The sequence below is a fragment of the Oncorhynchus gorbuscha genome, unplaced genomic scaffold, assembly GCF_021184085.1.
Source record: "Oncorhynchus gorbuscha isolate QuinsamMale2020 ecotype Even-year unplaced genomic scaffold, OgorEven_v1.0 Un_scaffold_1512, whole genome shotgun sequence".
Lineage (NCBI taxonomy): Eukaryota > Metazoa > Chordata > Actinopteri > Salmoniformes > Salmonidae > Oncorhynchus > Oncorhynchus gorbuscha.
The window spans coordinates 62501-82500 of NW_025744766.1; the positions used below are offsets into that span (position 1 = coordinate 62501).

The 20000-nt window shown below is 46.6% G+C and overlaps 1 pseudogene; it reads right to left on the reverse strand.

Annotated features, from left to right (window-relative positions):
* Nucleotides 1–20000, reverse strand: part of LOC124017098 — a 101059-nt pseudogene that overhangs the window by 54498 nt on the left and 26561 nt on the right.

Here is a 20000-nt window from a genome sequence, read left to right on the forward strand (position 1 = left end):
GCATGTGTAGTTATTCCTCCAATTCCTCCCCCTCCCCAGAACACTTCCTCCCTCTCCTCCCCCTCCCTCCATTCCTCCCCCTCCCTCCATTCCTCCCTCCTCCCTCCCTTGATTCCTCCCCCCCTCCCTCCATTCCTCCCCCCTCCCTCCATTCCTCCCTCCTCCATCCCCTCCCCCTCCCTCCCTCCCTCCCTCCCCTCCCCTCCCTCCATTCCTCCCTCCCTCCCCTCCCTCCCTCCCTCCATTCCTCCCCCTCCCTCCATTCCTCCCCCTCCCTCCATTCCTACCCCCTCCCATTCCTCCCCCTCCCTCCATTCCTCCCCCTCCCTCCATTCCTCCCCCTCCCTCTCCTCCCCCTCCCTCCATTCCTCCCCCTCCCTCCATTCCTCCCCCCCCTCCCTCCATTCCTCCCTCCATTCCTCCCCCCTCCCTCCATTCCTCCCCCACCCTCCATTCCTCCCCCTCCCTCCATTCCTCCCCCTCCCTCCATTCCTCCCCCTCCCTCCATTCCTCCCCCTCCCTCCTCCCCCTCCCTCCATTCCTCCCTCCATTCCTCCCCTCCCTCCATTCCTCCCCCCTCCCTCCATTCCTCCCCCCACCCTCCCCTCCCCCTCCCTCTCCTCCCCCTCCCTCCATTCCTCCCCCTCCCTCCATTCCTCCCCCTCCCTCTCCTCCCCCTCCCTCCATTCCTCCCTCCCTCCCTCCCCCCCCTCCATTCCTCCCCCTCCCTCCATCCTCCCTCCTCCCTCCATTCCCCCCTCCCTCCATTCCTCCCCCTCCCTCCCCCTCCCCCCTCCTCCATTCCTCCCCCTCCCTCCATTCCTCCCCCCCCTCCCTCCATTCCTCCCCCTCCCTCTCCTCCCCCCTCCATCCATTCCCCCTCCCTCCATTCCTCCTCCCCCTCCCTCCATTCCCCCCTCCATTCCTCCCCCTCCCTCCATTCCTCCCCCTCCTCCATTCCTCCCCCCTCCATTCCTCCCCCTCCCTCCATTCCTCCATTCCTCCCCCTCCCTCCATTCCTCCCCCTCCCTCCATTCCTCCCCCTCCCTCCATTCCTCCCCCTCCCTCCATTCCTCCCCCCCTCCCTCCCTCCCCCTCCCTCCATTCTTCTCCCTCCCTCCATCCTCCCTCCCCCTCCCTCCTCCCCCTCCCTCCTCCCCCCTCCATTCCTCCCATTCCTCCCCCCTCCATTCCTCCCCTCCCCAGAGAGAACAAATGAAAGAGTGGAAGCCTGGCTGATATGTGGTCTAATCTCCTGATGTTGAAGTAACACGAGGCAAAAGCATTGATGCCTTTTCCACCTTACAATAACCTTCAACTTACTATTCAGCTCACTAAACAATTCACTTCATAAAGTGGAACCCAAACCCTCACAGTCTATTCAGCTCACTAAACAATTCACTTCATAAAGTGGAACCCAAACCCTCACAGTCTATTCAGCTCACTAAACAATTCACTTCACTAAAGTGGAACCCTAACCCTCACAGTCCATTCAGCTCACTAAACAATTCACTTCACTAAAGTGGAACCCTAACCCTCACAGTCTATTCAGCTCACTAAACAATTCACTTCATAAAGTGGAACCCAAACTCTCACAGTCTATTCAGCTCACTATTAAATTCACTTCACTAAAGTGGAACCCTAACCCTCACAGTCCATTCAGCTCACTAAACAATTCACTATTCAATTCACTTCACTAAAGTGGAACCCTAACCCTCACAGTCTATTCAGCTCACTAAACAATTCACTATTCAATTCACTTCACTAAAGTGGAACCCTAACACTCACAGTCCATTCAGCTCACTAAACAATTCACTATTCAATTCACTTCACTAAAGTGGAACCCTAACACTCACAGTCCATTCAGCTCACTAAACAATTCACTATTCAATTCACTTCACTAAAGTGGAACCCTAACCCTCACAGTCCATTCAGCTCACTAAACAATTCACTTCACTAAAGTGGAACCCTAACCCTCACAGTCCATTCAGCTAACTAAACAATTCACTTCACTAAAGTGGAACCCATCCCTCACAGTCCATTCAGCTAACTAAACAATTCACTTCACTAAAGTGGAACCCAAACCCTCACAGTCCATTCAGCTAACTAAACAATTAACTTCACTAAAGTGGAACCCAAACCCTCACAGTCCATTCAGCTCACTAAACAATTCACTATTCAATTCACTTCACTAAAGTGGAACCCTAACCCTCACAGTCTATTCAGCTCACTAAACAATTCACTATTCAATTCACTTCACTAAAGTGGAACCCTAACACTCACAGTCCATTCAGCTCACTAAACAATTCACTATTCAATTCACTTCACTAAAGTGGAACCCTAACACTCACAGTCCATTCAGCTCACTAAACAATTCACTATTCAATTCACTTCACTAAAGTGGAACCCAAACCCTCACAGTCTATTCAGCTCACTAAACAATTCACTTCACTAAAGTGGAACCCTAACCCTCACAGTCCATTCAGCTAACTAAACAATTCACTTCACTAAAGTGGAACCCATCCCTCACAGTCCATTCAGCTAACTAAACAATTCACTTCACTAAAGTGGAACCCAAACCCTCACAGTCCATTCAGCTAACTAAACAATTAACTTCACTAAAGTGGAACCCAAACCCTCACAGTCCATTCAGCTCACTAAACAATTCACTATTCAATTAACTTCACTAAAGTGGAACCCAAACCCTCACAGTCCATTCAGCTCACTAAACAATTCACTATTCAATTCACTTCACTAAAGTGGAACCCTAACCCTCACAGTCATACAAACATAAAATGTTTCTGCGTTGGTATTTCTTCTCTGAATATACAGAAATGGCTTCGATGGCTTCAATCATAGGCAAACATATCAACCCACTACAAAGACGTAGGCTCCTATAGGATCCTATTTAATCCAAAACAACAGTTGTTTTGTCAATACCATTTCCATGAATAGAATAAGTAATGACTTATTCTGGTATTCCTGGGAATTAAAGCATGTTTGAAGTCGTATATTTAATATTACTTCGTAAACATTAGACATTATGATGTTTGAGCCAATCAAATCGTGCCGTGGTAGAAAAACATAGACTAGACATGAAGAGTATGTTAAGAATATATTCCGACACATAAAATACCTATCCCCATAACCCAGTTAGTTACCAGTTGTTTGACTGGGCCAATAGTCTCATTGACAGTGATAAACGTGTCAGTAGTCCATAGAGCTGCAGCCGTGCCACAGTCGCATCACACAGTCATTAAGTTAGCATTAGCCACGGTGCAACTACATGACTGTGAGGTATCCATGTCGGCTCTAAATATTGAGTATGTCTGTTAACAAAAGCGATGGCGATATTTCACACCTCTTTTCTCTCTCTCCTCTCTTTCTTCTGCAGCATCTCATCTTCTCCTTCGTTCCCCTCGCTCATCCCTCACTTATTGTCTCTATTCATCCGACTCCCTCTTTCCCCACTCTCATTCCTGCGCTCCGCTCGATCCATCATCGAAATAGCTAGTCATCCAGGTCCCTCTGCTTCTCGCCTCAGTCCATCCCTCACTTCTCTACTTTCCATCTCTATACTCCTCTCCTCTCCTCTCCTCTCCTCTCCTCTCCTCTCCTCTCCTCTCCTCTCCTCTCCTCTCCTCTCCTCTCCTCTCCTCTCCTCTCCTCTCCTCTCCTCTCCTCTCCTCTCCTCTCCTCTCCTCTCCTCTCTAAACCTGTTCACCACTACCAATCTCTCCCCTCAAAACCTGTTCACACTATGTATAGAGTACATCTCTCTACCCACTTTGCCTCCTCCCCCTCCCTCCCTCATTCTCTCCCTCTATCTTTTTCTCTCACCTTGAACCCTATTTCTCTCCCTCACACATACACCTTCCTCCCCTCTCCCTCTTTCCCCACCTGCTCTCTCTCTCTATCGCTCTCACACAGAAATCCCTTCCCACTCCATACCTCTCTGCCCTTCCCTCTCTCTCTCCATCTCTGTTCCTCTCCTCCCTCTCTCCCCCTCTCCTCTTTTACTGTGCAGAGTTTGTTCCAGGGGAGGAAGGAAGGAAGGAATGAAGGAAGGAAGGAAGGAAGGAAGGAAGGAAGGAAGGAAGGAAGGAAAAGGAGCAACTACTATATTTCATTGTGAGAGTGATGGATCTGACTGGAGAATTGAAAGGGGGTGGGAGAAAGACGAGAAGAGAAAGAGAGAGAGAGAGAGAGAGAGAGAGAGAGAGAGAGAGAGAGAGAGAGAGAGAGAGAGAGAGAGAGAGAGAGAGAGAGAGAGAGAGAGAGAGAGAGAGAGAGAGAGAGAGAGAGAGAGAGAGAGAGAGAGAGAGAGAGAGAGAGAGAGAGAGAGAGAGAGAGAGAGAGAGAGATATTAGAAAAGGGGGTGGCTGTTCCTACTCAATGCTCTCTGATCACCAGGAACATCTGAAAGGGGAGAGGACACAGGAACATTCTAACTAGGGAATAATCCACTAGAGAGGATTATAATCTCTACAGTAGTTAGAAAGACTGCTGATTAATCCCTTACTATCTCTCCCTCTATTGTACAACTCATGCTCTTTCCTCCTCTATTCTCCTGGTCTGTCTCTTCTATTCTCTCTCCCTCACTCCCGTCTCTCATCACACTTTCCCACAGAGGACACACACCAAACACACACCTAGTACCCATGAAGACACACACCAACCACAACCTTGAAACCGTGAAGACACACACACACACACACAAGAGAAATGAGCAGCACGTTGTCACCTGTATAGTGAGCTATAAGCTCCAGCCATTATGGATGTAGCTGGATTATGAATAGGAAAGGTTTGGTTGTAGCATCACACTTGAGAATGAAGCAAAGCAACATTAACTCAAGTATCATCGCATCCAACTAAGAGACCACTCAATCGTTCTCACAGTGAATAGCTGTGTGTGTGTGTGTGTGTGTGTGTGTGTGGGGGGGGTCTGTCATTGGAAGAGGAAAATAAAGTAAATAAATAAATAAATACATTGTGTGATTGTGTGATTGCCTGGCACAATTTGGACTCAACAACTAAATTGTTTACTATCTCTGATCTCATCAAAATCTGTGAAAACAATCAGCACCCTTGTCTTTTGGACCGTTCGCTTTCCTTAGAACAACTCAGGAAATAATAAGGTACTTATGATGCTGATTGGGTGTTGAAGTGGTTTGGGATGAGCTCTGGAACACACAGAGAGAGAAGAGCACGTAGCAACAGAGACAGACAGACTCTCTCTCAAAATCAAATTCAAATAGCTTTATTGACATGAGAAAGATTGCGTAAATATTGACAAAGTATTATGAACACCTGATGTTTCCATGACAGACTGACCAGGTGAATCCAAGTGAAAGCTGTGATCCCTTATTGATGTAATTTGTTAAAACAATTCAGACATGGATTGTGTATGTGTGCCTTTCAGGGGGTGAATGGGAGGGACAAAAGGTTGAAGTGCCTTTGAACGAGGTATGGTAATAGGTGCCTTTCAGAGGGTGAATGGGAGGGACAAAAGGTTGAAGAGCTTTGAACGAGGTATGGTAGTAGGTGCCTTTCAGAGGGTGAATGGGAGGGACAAAAGGTTGAAGTGCCTTTGAACGAGGTATGGTAGTAGGTGCCTTTCAGAGGGTGAATGGGTGGGACAAAAGATTGAAGTGCCTTTGAACGAGGTATGGTAGTAGGTGCCTTTCAGAGGGTGAATGGGAGGGACAAAAGGTTGAAGTGCCTTTGAACGAGGTAACAGGTTTGTGTCAAGAACTGCAACACTGCATCAGTGGATGATAATAGAAGAATGTGATAAATAAGGGGGACAATAAAAGGCTAAACATGGAAATGAACATGCTTCTATTAATACTACTAGAATGAATGCTAACATTACTATTATTTACACTACTACATTACCACCATTACTATTTAAATTACCACCACTATTATTTACACTACTACCATTACCTCCATTATTATTTCCACTACTACCATTACCACCATTATTATTTACACTACTACCATTACCACCATTATTATTTACACTACTACCATTACCACCATTATTATTTACACTACTACCATTACCACCATTATTATTTACACTACTACCATTACCACCATTACTATTTACACTACTACCATTACCACCATTATTATTTACACTACTACCATTACCACCATTATTATTTACACTACTACCATTACCACCATTATTATTTACACTACTACCATTACCACCATTATTATTTACACTACTATCATTACCACCATTATTATTTACACTACTACCATTACCACCATTATTATTTACACAACTACCATTACCACCATTACTATTTACACTACTACCATTACCACCATTATTAGTTACACTACTACCATTACCACCACTATTATTTACACGACTACCATTACCACTACTATCCCTACTACTACCATTACCACCATTATTATTTACATTACTACCATTACCACTACTATTATTTACACTATTACCATTACCATTACTATTATTTACACTATTACCATTACTATTATTTACACTACTACCATTACCACCATTATTATTTACACGACTACCATTACCACCACTATTATTTACACTATTATCATTACCACCATTATTATTTACACTACTACCATTACCACCATTCTTATTTACACTGCTACCATTACCACCACTATTATTTACACTACTACCATTACCACCATTATTAGTTACACTACTACCATTACCACCACTATTATTTACACGACTACCATTACCACTACTATCCCTACTACTACCATTACCACCAATATTATTTACATTACTACCATTACCACTACTATTATTTACACTATTACCATTACCACTACTATTATTTACACTACTACCATTACCACCATTATTATTTACACTACTACCATTACCACTACTATCATTACCACTACTATCCCTACTACTACCATTACCACCACTATTATTTACACTATTACCATTACCGCTACTATTATTTACACTACTACCATTACCACCATTATTATTTACACTACTACCATTACCACTAAATCAAATCAAATTGAGTGATGGTACAGAGCAGCATAGGCAAGATACAGTAGATGGTATCGAGTACAGTATATACATATGAGATGAGTATGTAAACAAAGTGGCATAGTTAAAGTGGCTAGTGATACATGTATTACATAAGGATGCAGTCGATGATATAGAGTACAGTATATACGTATGCATCTGAGATGAATAATGTAGGGTAAGTAACATTATATAAGGTAGCATTGTTTAAAGTGGCTAGTGATATATTTACATCATTTCCCATCAATTCCCATTATTAAAGTGGCTGGAGTTGAGTCAGTGTCAGTGTCAGTGTGTTGGCAGCAGCCACTCAATGTTACCACTACTATCCCTACTACTACCATTACCACTACTATCCCTACTACTACCATTATCACTACTATCCCTATCCCTATTACTTCCATTACCACTACTATCCCTACTACTACCATTATCACTACTATCCCTATCCCTATTACTTCCATTACCACTACTATCCCTACTACTACCATTATCACTACTATCCCTATTACTTCCATTACCACTACTATCCCTATCCCTATTACTTCCATTACCACTACTATCCCTATTACTTCCATTACCACTACTATCCCTATTACTTCCATTACCACTACTATCCCTATTACTTCCATTACCACTACTATCCCTATCCCTACTACTACCATTACCACTACTATCCCTATCCCTACTACTACCATTACCACTACTATCCCTATCCCTATTACTACCATTACCACTACTATCCCTATCCCTACTACTACCATTACCACTACTATCCCTATCCCTACTACTACCATTACCACTACTATCCCTATCCCTACTACTACCATTACCACTACTATCCCTATCCCTATTACTTCCATTACCACTACTATCCCTATTACTTCCATTACCACTACTATCCCTATTACTTCCATTACCACTACTATCCCTATTACTTCCATTACCACTACTATCCCTATTACTTCCATTACCACTACTATCCCTATTACTTCCATTACCACTACTATCCCTATTACTTCCATTACCACTACTATCCCTACTACTACCATTACCACTACTATCCCTATCCCTATTACTTCCATTACCACTACTATCCTTGGTAAATGTATTATTTTTAGCATAGAGAGCAGCAGTCGACTTGAAAGCCATGGAGAGTGCCCTGTATAAGGTTACACAGTAGCATGGACTTTCTCTGCTGAAGTGCCAGTGTGGCAGCTGTCCATGGTGCTGATGTTCTGTGGCCTATTGAGAAGAGCTCTCGATGGTGAGGGAACATAAAACACTTAACCCACTAAACAAAAATATTAACGCAGCATGTTAAGTGTTTGTACCATGTTTCATGAGCTGAAATAAAAGATCCCAGAAATGAATTATTATTGTTATTATTATTTTATTTTTTCTGTTTACATCCTTGTTAGTGAGCATTTCTTCTTTGCCAATATAATCCATCCACCTGACAGGTGTGGCATATCAACAATCTGATTAAACCACATGATCATTACACAGGAGCACCTTGTGCTGGGGATAATAAAAGGCAACTCTTAAATGTGCAGTTTTGTCACACAATAATGCCACAGATGTCTCAAGTTTGAACTTCTTCGATATAGGGGGCGCTCTTTTAATTTTGGGATAAAAAACAAGATAAACAAGATATTTTGTCATGAAAAGATGCTCGACTATGCATATAATTGACAGCTTTGGAAAGAAAACACTCTGACGTTTCCAAATCTGCAAAGATATTATCTGTGAGTGCCCCAGATCTGATGCTACAGGCGAAACCAAGATGAAATTTCAAACAGGAAATGCCCCAGATTTTGAATGCGCTTTGTTCCAATGTCTCCTTATATGGCTGTGAATGCGCAAGGAATGAGCCTATACTTTGTGATTTCTTACCGTCCGGGTAGCAAGAACACCAAGCCTGATGCCTTATCCCGTCTGTTTAGTTCTTCTGTGGCTTCTACTGATCCCGAGGGGATTCTTCCTTATGGGCGTGTTGTCGGGTTAACAGTCTGGGGAATTGAAAGACAGGTTAAGCAAGCACTCACGCACACTGCGTCGCCGCGCGCTTGTCCTAGTAACCTCCTTTTCGTTCCTGTTTCCACTCGTCTGGCTGTTCTTCAGTGGGCTCACTCTGCCAAGTTAGCTGGTCATCCCGGTGTTCGAGGCACTCTTGCGTCTATTCGCCAGCGCTTTTGGTGGCCGACTCAGGAGCGTGACACGCGCCGTTTCGTGGCTGCTTGTTCGGACTGCGCGCAGACTAAGTCGGGTAACTCTCCTCCTGCCGGTCGTCTCAGACCGCTCCCCATTCCTTCTCGACCATGGTCTCACATTGCCTTAGACTTCATTACCGGTCTGCCTTTGTCTGCGGGGAAGACTGTGATTCTGACGGTTGTCGATAGGTTCTCTAAGGCGGCACATTTCATTCCCCTCGCTAAACTTCCTTCCGCTAAGGAGACGGCACAAATCATTATTGAGAATGTATTCAGAATTCATGGCCTCCCGTTAGACGCCGTTTCAGACAGAGGCCCGCAATTCACGTCACAGTTTTGGAGGGAGTTCTGTCGTTTGATTGGTGCGTCCGTCAGTCTCTCTTCCGGGTTTCATCCCCAGTCTAACGGTCAAGCAGAGAGGGCCAATCAGACGATTGGTCGCATACTACGCAGCCTTTCTTTCAGAAACCCTGCGTCTTGGGCAGAACAGCTCCCCTGGGCAGAATACGCTCACAATTCGCTTCCTTCGTCTGCTACCGGGTTATCTCCGTTTCAGAGTAGTCTGGGTTACCAGCCTCCTCTGTTCTCATCCCAGCTTGCCGAGTCCAGCGTTCCCTCCGCTCAAGCGTTTGTCCAACGTTGTGAGCGCACCTGGAGGAGGGTGAGGTCTGCACTTTGCCGTTACAGGGCACAGACGGTGAGAGCCGCCAATAAACGCAGGATTAAGAGTCCAAGGTATTGTTGCGGCCAGAGAGTGTGGCTTTCCACTCGCAACCTTCCTCTTACGACAGCTTCTCGTAAGTTGACTCCGCGGTTCATTGGTCCGTTCCGTGTCTCCCAGGTCGTCAATCCCTGTCGCTGTGCGACTGCTTCTTCCGCGACATCTTCGTCGCGTCCATCCTGTCTTCCATGTCTCCTGTGTTAAGCCCTTTCTTCGCACCCCGTTCGTCTTCCCTCCCCCTCCCGTCCTTGTCGAGAGCGCACCTATTTACAAGGTACATAAGATCATGGACATGCGTTCTCGGGGACGGGGTCACCAATACCTAGTGGATTGGGAGGGTTACGGTCCTGAGGAGAGGAGTTGGGTTCCGTCTCGGGACGTGCTGGACCGTTCACTCATCGATGATTTCCTCCGTTGCCGCCAGGATTCCTCCTCGAGTGCGCCAGGAGGCGCCGGTGAGTGGGGGTACTGTCATGTTTGTCATTTATTATCATGTCTTGTCCCTGTGCTCCCCATGCTATTCGTTTCCCTCTGCTGGTCTTATTTGGTTCTTTCCCTCCTTCTATCCCTCTCTCTCCCCCTCCCTCTCTCACTCTCTCGCTCTCTCTTCTCTCTATCGTTCGTCCCTGCTCCCAGCTGTTCCTATTCCCCTAATCATCATTTAGTCTTCCCACACCTGTTCCCGATCCTTTCCCCTGATTAGAGTCCCTATTTATTCCTTTGTGATCCGTTCCTGTCCCGTCGGTTCCTTGTATTGTATTCACCATGCTGTGATTGCGTTTCGCCCTGTCCTGTCGTGTTTTTGCTGTGATTGTGTATCGCCCTGTCCTGTCGTGTCTTTTTGCCTTCATCAGATGCTGCGTGTGAGCAGGTGTCTCTGTCGACTACGGCCTGCGCCTACCCGAAGCGACCTGCAGTCTGTGGCCGCTTCTCCAGTTATTTCCCCTCTACAAGTCTAGAGGATTTCTGTTATTCCCTGTTTGGACTTTAATAAACTCTGTTTCTGTTAAGTCGCTTTTGGGTCCTCTTTCACCTGCATGACAGAAGGAACCGACCAAGGAATGGACCCAGCGACTACAGACGCTCGTTACACTGCCGTCAGGATCCAAGGAGCCATGCTCGGCAGACACGAGCAGGAATTATCTGCTGCTCGCCATGCCGTGGAGAACCTGGCCGCTCAGGTTTCCGACCTCTCTGGACAGTTCCAGAGTCTACGTCTCGTGCCACCTGTTACTTCCTGGCCTGCCGAGCCTCCAGAACCTAGGGTTAATAACCCACCTTGCTACTCCGGGCAGCCCACTGAGTGTCGCTCCTTTCTCACGCAGTGTGAGATTGTGTTCTCTCTCCAACCCAACACATACTCTAGAGAGAGAGCTCGGGTTGCTTACGTCATTTCACTCCTTACTGGCCGGGCTCGAGAATGGGGCACAGCTATCTGGGAGGCAAGGGCTGATTGCTCTAACAAATTCCAGAACTTTAAAGAGGAGATGATTCGGGTTTTTGACCGTTCAGTTTTTGGTAGGGAGGCTTCTAGGGCCCTGGCTTCCTTATGCCAAGGTGAACGGTCCATAACGGATTATTCTATTGAGTTTCGCACTCTTGCTGCCTCTAGTGAGTGGAACGAGCCGGCGCTGCTCGCTCGTTTTCTGGAGGGACTCCACGCAGTGGTTAAGGATGAGATTCTCTCCCGGGAGGTTCCATCAGATGTGGATTCTTTGATTGCTCTCGCCATCCGCATAGAACGACGGGTAGATCTTCGTCACCGGGCTCGTGGAAGAGAGCTCGCATCAACGGTGTTTCCCTGCTCCGCATCGCAACCATCTCCCTCCTCTGGCTTTGAGACTGAGCCCATGCAGCTGGGAGGGATTCGCATCTCGAATAAGGAGAGGGAATGGAGGATCACCAACCGCCTGTGCCTCTATTGCGGAGTTGCTGGACATTTTGTTAATTCATGTCCAGTAAGAGGCCAGAGCCCATCAGTAAGCGGAGGGCTACTGGTGAGCGCTACTACTCAGGTCCCTTCATCTAGATCTTGTACTACTATGTCGGTCCATCTACGCTGGACCGGTTCGGGTGCTACATGCAGTGCTTTGATTGACTCTGGGGCTGAGGGTTGTTTCATAGACGAAGCATGGGCTCGGAAACATAACATTCCTTTCAGACCGTTAGACAGGCCTACGCCCATGTTTGCCTTAGATGGTAGTCATCTTCCCAGTATCAAATTTGAGACACTACCTTTAACTCTCACAGTATCTGGTAACCACAGTGAGACTATTTCTTTTTTGATTTTCCGTTCACCGTTTACACCTGTTGTTTTGGGTCATCCCTGGCTTGTATGTCATAATCCTTCTATTAATTGGTCTAGTAATTCTATCCTATCCTGGAACGTTTCTTGTCATGTGAAGTGTTTAATGTCTGCCATCCCTCCCGTTTCTTCTGTCCCTACTTCTCAGGAGGAACCTGGCGAATTGACAGGAGTGCCGGAGGAATATCATGATCTGCGCACGGTCTTCAGTCGGTCCCGAGCCAACTCCCTTCCTCCTCACCGGTCGTATGATTGTAGTATTGATCTCCTTCCGGGGACCACTCCTCCTCGAGGTAGACTATACTCTCTGTCGGCTCCCGAACGTAAGGCTCTCGAGGATTATTTGTCTGTGTCTCTTGACGCCGGTACCATAGTGCCTTCTTCTTCTCCGGCCGGGGCGGGGTTCTTTTTGTTAAAAAAGGACGGTACTCTGCGCCCTGCGTGGATTATCGAGGGCTGAATGACATAACGGTTAAGAATCGTTATCCGCTTCCCCTTATGTCATCAGCCTTCGAGATTCTGCAGGGAGCCAGGTGCTTTACTAAGTTGGACCTTCGTAACGCTTACCATCTCGTGCGCATCAGAGAGGGGGACGAGTGGAAAACGGCGTTTAACACTCCGTTAGGGCATTTTGAGTACCGGGTTCTGCCGTTCGGTCTCGCCAATGCGCCAGCTGTTTTTCAGGCATTAGTTAATGATGTTCTGAGAGACATGCTGAACATTTTTGTTTTTGTCTATCTTGACGATATCCTGATTTTTTCTCCGTCACTCGAGATTCATGTTCAGCACGTTCGACGTGTTCTACAGCGCCTTTTAGAGAATTGTCTCTACGTAAAGGCTGAGAAGTGCTCTTTTCATGTCTCCTCCGTTACTTTTCTCGGTTCCGTTATTTCCGCTGAAGGCATTCAGATGGATTCCGCTAAGGTCCAAGCTGTCAGTGATTGGCCCGTTCCAAGGTCACGTGTCGAGTTGCAGCGCTTTTAGGTTTCGCTAATTTCTATCGGCGTTTCATTCGTAATTTCGGTCAAGTTGCTGCCCCTCTCACAGCTCTTACTTCTGTCAAGACGTGTTTTAAGTGGTCCGGTTCCGCCCAGGGAGCTTTTGATCTTCTAAAGAACGTTTTACGTCCGCTCCTATCCTCGTTACTCCTGACGTCACTAGACAATTCATTGTCGAGGTTGACGCTTCAGAGGTAGGCGTGGGAGCCATCCTATCCCAGCGCTTCCAGTCTGACGATAAGGTTCATCCTTGCGCTTATTTTTCTCATCGCCTGTCGCCATCTGAGCGCAACTATGATGTGGGTAACCGTGAACTGCTCGCCATCCGCTAGCCCTAGGCGAATGGCGACAGTGGTTGGAGGGGGCGACCGTTCCTTTTGTCGTTTGGACAGACCATAAGAACCTTGAGTACATCCGTTCTGCCAAACGACTTAATGCCCGTCAAGCTCGTTGGGCGTTGTTTTTCGCTCGTTTCGAGTTTGTGATTTCTTACCGTCCGGGTAGCAAGAACACCAAGCCTGATGCCTTATCCCGTCTGTTTAGTTCTTCTGTGGCTTCTACTGATCCCGAGGGGATTCTTCCTTATGGGCGTGTTGTCGGGTTAACAGTCTGGGGAATTGAAAGACAGGTTAAGCAAGCACTCACGCACACTGCGTCGCCGCGCGCTTGTCCTAGTAACCTCCTTTTCGTTCCTGTTTCCACTCGTCTGGCTGTTCTTCAGTGGGCTCACTCTGCCAAGTTAGCTGGTCATCCCGGTGTTCGAGGCACTCTTGCGTCTATTCGCCAGCGCTTTTGGTGGCCGACTCAGGAGCGTGACACGCGCCGTTTCGTGGCTGCTTGTTCGGACTGCGCGCAGACTAAGTCGGGTAACTCTCCTCCTGCCGGTCGTCTCAGACCGCTCCCATTCCTTCTCGACCATGGTCTCACATTGCCTTAGACTTCATTACCGGTCTGCCTTTGTCTGCGGGGAAGACTGTGATTCTGACGGTTGTCGATAGGTTCTCTAAGGCGGCACATTTCATTCCCCTCGCTAAACTTCCTTCCGCTAAGGAGACGGCACAAATCATTATTGAGAATGTATTCAGAATTCATGGCCTCCCGTTAGACGCCGTTTCAGACAGAGGCCCGCATTCACGTCACAGTTTTGGAGGGAGTTCTGTCGTTGATTGGTGCGTCCGTCAGTCTCTCTTCCGGGTTTCATCCCCAGTCTAACGGTCAAGCAGAGAGGGCCAATCAGACGATTGGTCGCATACTACGCAGCCTTTCTTTCAGAAACCCTGCGTCTTGGGCAGAACAGCTCCCCTGGGCAGAATACGCTCACAATTCGCTTCCTTCGTCTGCTACCGGGTTATCTCCGTTTCAGAGTAGTCTGGGTTACCAGCCTCCTCTGTTCTCATCCCAGCTTGCCGAGTCCAGCGTTCCCTCCGCTCAAGCGTTTGTCCAACGTTGTGAGCGCACCTGGAGGAGGGTGAGGTCTGCACTTTGCCGTTACAGGGCACAGACGGTGAGAGCCGCCAATAAACGCAGGATTAAGAGTCCAAGGTATTGTTGCGGCCAGAGAGTGTGGCTTTCCACTCGCAACCTTCCTCTTACGACAGCTTCTCGTAAGTTGACTCCGCGGTTCATTGGTCCGTTCCGTGTCTCCCAGGTCGTCAATCCTGTCGCTGTGCGACTGCTTCTTCCGCGACATCTTCGTCGCGTCCATCCTGTCTTCCATGTCTCCTGTGTTAAGCCCTTTCTTCGCACCCCGTTCGTCTTCCCTCCCCCTCCCGTCCTTGTCGAGAGCGCACCTATTTACAAGGTACATAAGATCATGGACATGCGTTCTCGGGGACGGGGTCACCAATACCTAGTGGATTGGGAGGGTTACGGTCCTGAGGAGAGGAGTTGGGTTCCGTCTCGGGACGTGCTGGACCGTTCACTCATCGATGATTTCCTCCGTTGCCGCCAGGATTCCTCCTCGAGTGCGCCAGGAGGCGCTCGGTGAGTGGGGGGTACTGTCATGTTTGTCATTTATTATCATGTCTTGTCCCTGTGCTCCCCATGCTATTCGTTTCCCTCTGCTGGTCTTATTTGGTTCTTTCCTCCTTCTATCCCCTCTCTCCCCCTCCTCTCTCACTCTCTCGCTCTCTTCTCTCTATCGTTCCGTTCCTGCTCCCAGCTGTTCCTATTCCCCTAATCATCATTTAGTCTTCCCACACCTGTTCCCGATCCTTTCCCCTGATTAGAGTCCCTATTTATTCCTTTGTGATCCGTTCCTGTCCCGTCGGTTCCTTGTATTGTATTCACCATGCTGTGATTGCGTTTCGCCCTGTCCTGTCGTGTTTTTGCTGTGATTGTGTATCGCCCTGTCCTGTCGTGTCTTTTTGCCTTCATCAGATGCTGCGTGTGAGCAGGTGTCTCTGTCGACTACGGCCTGCGCCTACCCGGCGACCTGCAGTCTGTGGCCGCTTCTCCAGTTATTTCCCTCTACAAGTCTAGAGGATTTCTGTTATTCCCTGTTTGGACTTTAATAAACTCTGTTTCTGTTAAGTCGCTTTTGGGTCCTCTTTCACCTGCATGACAGTTTATTCTTTAACTGGTGTAAATAACTCAATTAAGAATATAGGAGGACCAGTTTATTCTTTAACTGGTGTAAATAACTCAATTAAGGATATAGGAGGACCAGTTTATTCTTTAACTGGTGTAAATAACTCAATTAAGGATATAGGAGGACCAATTTATTCTTTAACTGGTGTAAATAACTCAATTAAGGATATAGGAGGACCAGTTTATTCTTTAACTGGTGTAAATAACTCAATTAAGGATATAGGAGGACCAGTTTATTCTTTAACTGGTGTAAATAACTCAATTAAGTATATAGGAGGACCAGTTTATTCTTTAACTGGTGTAAATAACTCAATTAAGGATATGGGAGGACCAGTTTATTCTTTAACTGCTCAACACAGAATAGCCACATGTTTGGAGAAAATATCCTTTGTGTTTTATTCAGCTTTGTTCAATTGTATTCTTCGTACTTTAAAATAATATAAAATAATGCCACGGAATTCTAACCAAATGTTGTCTGCTAAATGAACCAGTGTAGCCCACAGCCATATGGCACAGCCATAGTCAGGGCCTAACATAAAGACAACTCAGAGGATGCTATTCTGTTCTTCTGAAATTGACTACATTTTCGTCATATCATGCTTCTTTAGACCTGTCTAAAATAAATAAGGGATTTATTGTGATAGTGTAGGCTACATTAAATGGGTTTATTAGACTTTTTAAATGTAGATGTTCCAAAGGCCTGCATTAGTGGATTGAAGGCTGCGTGTGGAAGCCAGGAGATGCTAAATATGTATATGTATTAACTGTCAATTACCGTGAGACTGGCAGTTATTTGCTTGACAATCACCAGCTGACAAAACGTCATGTCCGCCACAGCCCTCACTGCAACTCAGTAAAACTCTAGAAATTGTTGCATGTTGCATTTATATTTCTGTTCAGTTTAATAGTAGTGGAGAATGTGCATGTAGCCTGGTCTCAGACGTGTGCTGTCTTGTCATAGTGGAAGCAGATCTGGGACTCGATCAGGCAGGTATTGTGTGATGGTGGTATCTATGGGAGACTTACTTGGAACTCTGTTGATGGCTTTGAGGGGTCTGAGGACCCTGACTGTCCTGATGGCTGAGAGGTTGATGTTCTGGAGGTCCAAGGAGTATTCTACCATCCTGGAGAAACAGGAACACAATACCGTTACAAACTATTGAAACTCACACTGTTGAACTGAACAAACCCTCTGTCCTTACTAGATAATGTCAACGTTGTTAGAGGTATTTTTCTAGTTCAACATGTTAAAAGAACACAGAGTGAAACCCAGTAACAGCACAGATCACACATCAGAGGATCTATCTATGTTTATGCTCTTATATTCTTATATATGAAGAAATATTTTCTCATATTTATTTATTTTCTTACTTCTGTATCTGTTTCCTAAATGTATTTAAAAGGAGACACCCAAAGCCCTTACACAGTTGGGGGTTTGTATTGTAAAACTGGATGTGAATACATGTTCACCCCTAATACACCCAGATAACCAGTCATCCACAGAGTTCAGAACACAACCCTCAGTCCACACGTCATCCATATTAGGAAGTCCCTCAGTTGTCAGACGAAACTCCCTTAGTTGACAGACAAAACTAGTCAGACAATCAAATGATTTCCTAATATGGATGCTGAACTAGTAAGTGTTGGAGAGGAGGTAATAGTCCCATCAGGCTCGAAGGACCATGAAACGCACACACACAGACATACTACAAGGTAATTGTCCCATCCGGCTCGAAGGACCATGAAACGCACACACACAGATATACTACAAGGTAATTGTCCCGATCCGGCTCGAAGGACCATGAAACGCACACACACAGACATACTACAAGGTAATTGTCCCGATCCGGCTCGAAGGACCATGAAACGCACACACACAGACATACTACAAGGTAATTGTCCCGATCCGGCTTGAAGGACCATGAAAAGCATGCAGGCATGCATGTAGTCACGCACGCACACACACACGGAATGTTGGGATCCAGACCTACTTCCAGTCCATCCCTGTACCAGATGAGAGAGAGAGGGGACAGAGAGAGAGAGGGGAAAGAGAGATAAGGAAAGTAAGAGCCAACCCTAGAACACCCCCAGGCATCCATTACCTCATCATAATCATCTCAACTGCAGGAATGAACAACGATGAAGACTCAGTTTAATATGCAGGAATACTAACTCAAAACACTAGTGAATTTGCTGATTCCCGGGCTAACAGAACAGAGAGAGTCTGCCAGACTCAAGGCAGGGGAGTCAGAGAGAACTCAACTATGCACTGGAGCATTGCGCTGAGCTAGACTGACAGACAGTCTTACTGCAGTGAGAGGAACACACTCTACAGGGAGAGAGGAAGAGATGAGAACTGGTGTGAGGATACATTAAGGGTGTAGCCCTTAGCTCCTAACCTTCAAACCAGTATTACTGCAGGCTAGCTCAACAGGGAGAGAGGGGAGATGAGGCCAGGTGTAGAGAGATTTAGCCGGGTCTAGAAGGAGTAGTGTTTCAGTACCAAATCAAACCATAGCTCCTTGCCTCTAGCCCCTAGCTCTTAACCACTAGCTCCTAGCCAATAAGCACTAGCCCCTAGCTCTTAACCACTAGTTACTAGCCAATAAGCAGTAGCCCCTATCTGTGAATCCTGCTTCTCCTTGCCGGTCAGTTAGTGCAGACAGAGGCCCAGACTGCAGACTAACTCCTGAGGGAGGTGAGGACAAGCGTGTGGAGGTGTTTGGGGAGAAACAGACACAGTGATCCAGTCAACCCAGACAGTTCATTCAGGCTAACTCCAGTGGGGAAGAGGATCTTACAAAAACAATACATCACATTTACACTTTCACTCCTGAAGAGATTGAGAGAGAGAGAGAGAGAGAGAGAGAGAGAGAGAGAGAGAGAGAGAGAGAGAGAGAGAGAGAGAGAGAGAGAGAGAGAGAGAGAGAGAGAGAGAGAGAGAGAGAGAGATAGATAGATAGATAGATAGATAGAGAAAGAGAGAGAGAGAGAAAGAGAGAGAGATAGAGAGAGAGAGAGAGAGAGAGAGAGAGAGAGAGAGAGAGAGAGAGAGAGAGAGAGAGAGAGAGACAGAGTGAGAGAGAGAGAGAAAGAGAGAGATGGAGAGAGAGAGAGGGAGAGAGAGAGAGAGGAGGGAGAGAGAGAGTGAGAGTGGAGAGAGAACAAGATTGGAGGGAGAGATTTGAGAGAGAAAGAGAGTTAATTAACCTGTTACTCCTACCCCTACTTTTTCGAACATTCTGTAAAAATCGCGCAACATTTCAGCGCCCTGCTACTCATGCCAGGAATATAGTATATGCATATGATTAGTATGTGTGGATAGAAAACACTCAGATGTTTATAAAACTGGTTAAATCACGGCTGTGACTATAACAGAACGTGCGTTTCATCGAAAAGTGCAGGAAAATCTGATAGTGTCTATGAGAGAGAGACAGAGAGAGAGAGACAGAGAGAGAGAGAGACAGAGAGAGAGAGACAGAGAGAAGAAAGAGTGGAGAGAGAGAGAGAGAGAGAGAGAGAGAGAGAGAGAGAGAGAGAGAGAGAGAGAGAGAGAGAGAGAGGAGAGAGAGAGAGAGAGGGAGAGAGAGAGAGAGAGGAGAGAGAGAGAGAGAGAGAGAGAGAGAGAGAGAGAGAGAGAGAGAGAGAGAGAGAGAGAGAGAGAGAGAGAGAGAGAGAGAGAGAGAGAGAGAGAGAGAGAGAGGGAGGGAGGGAGAGATAGGGAGATGGAAGACGGAGGGAGAGAGAGAGAGAGAGATAGAAAGAGAGAGGGAGTGGAGTGGAGATAGAGGAAGATGGAAGAGGGAGGGAGAGAGAGAGAGAGAGAGAGAGAGAGATAGAAAGAGAGAGAGAGTGGAGTGGAGATAGAGGGAGATGGAAGAGGGAGGAAGGGTTGAGCGCCTGAAAATGGGTCCTGCCAATTTGGATCAGTTTTGCACCGATTTGAGATAGGGCCGAGACAGAAATAAGCACACATTTTCTGTCTCTCTAACTCTTTCACCATCTCTGTGTCGAGATGCATTTCCTTATCAATATGAGTACCCCATCTACAACAATCCATGTTTTCGCTGCTTCTATGTCCTTCTTGAATGTGAACCAGAGAACTATGGCCTTACTT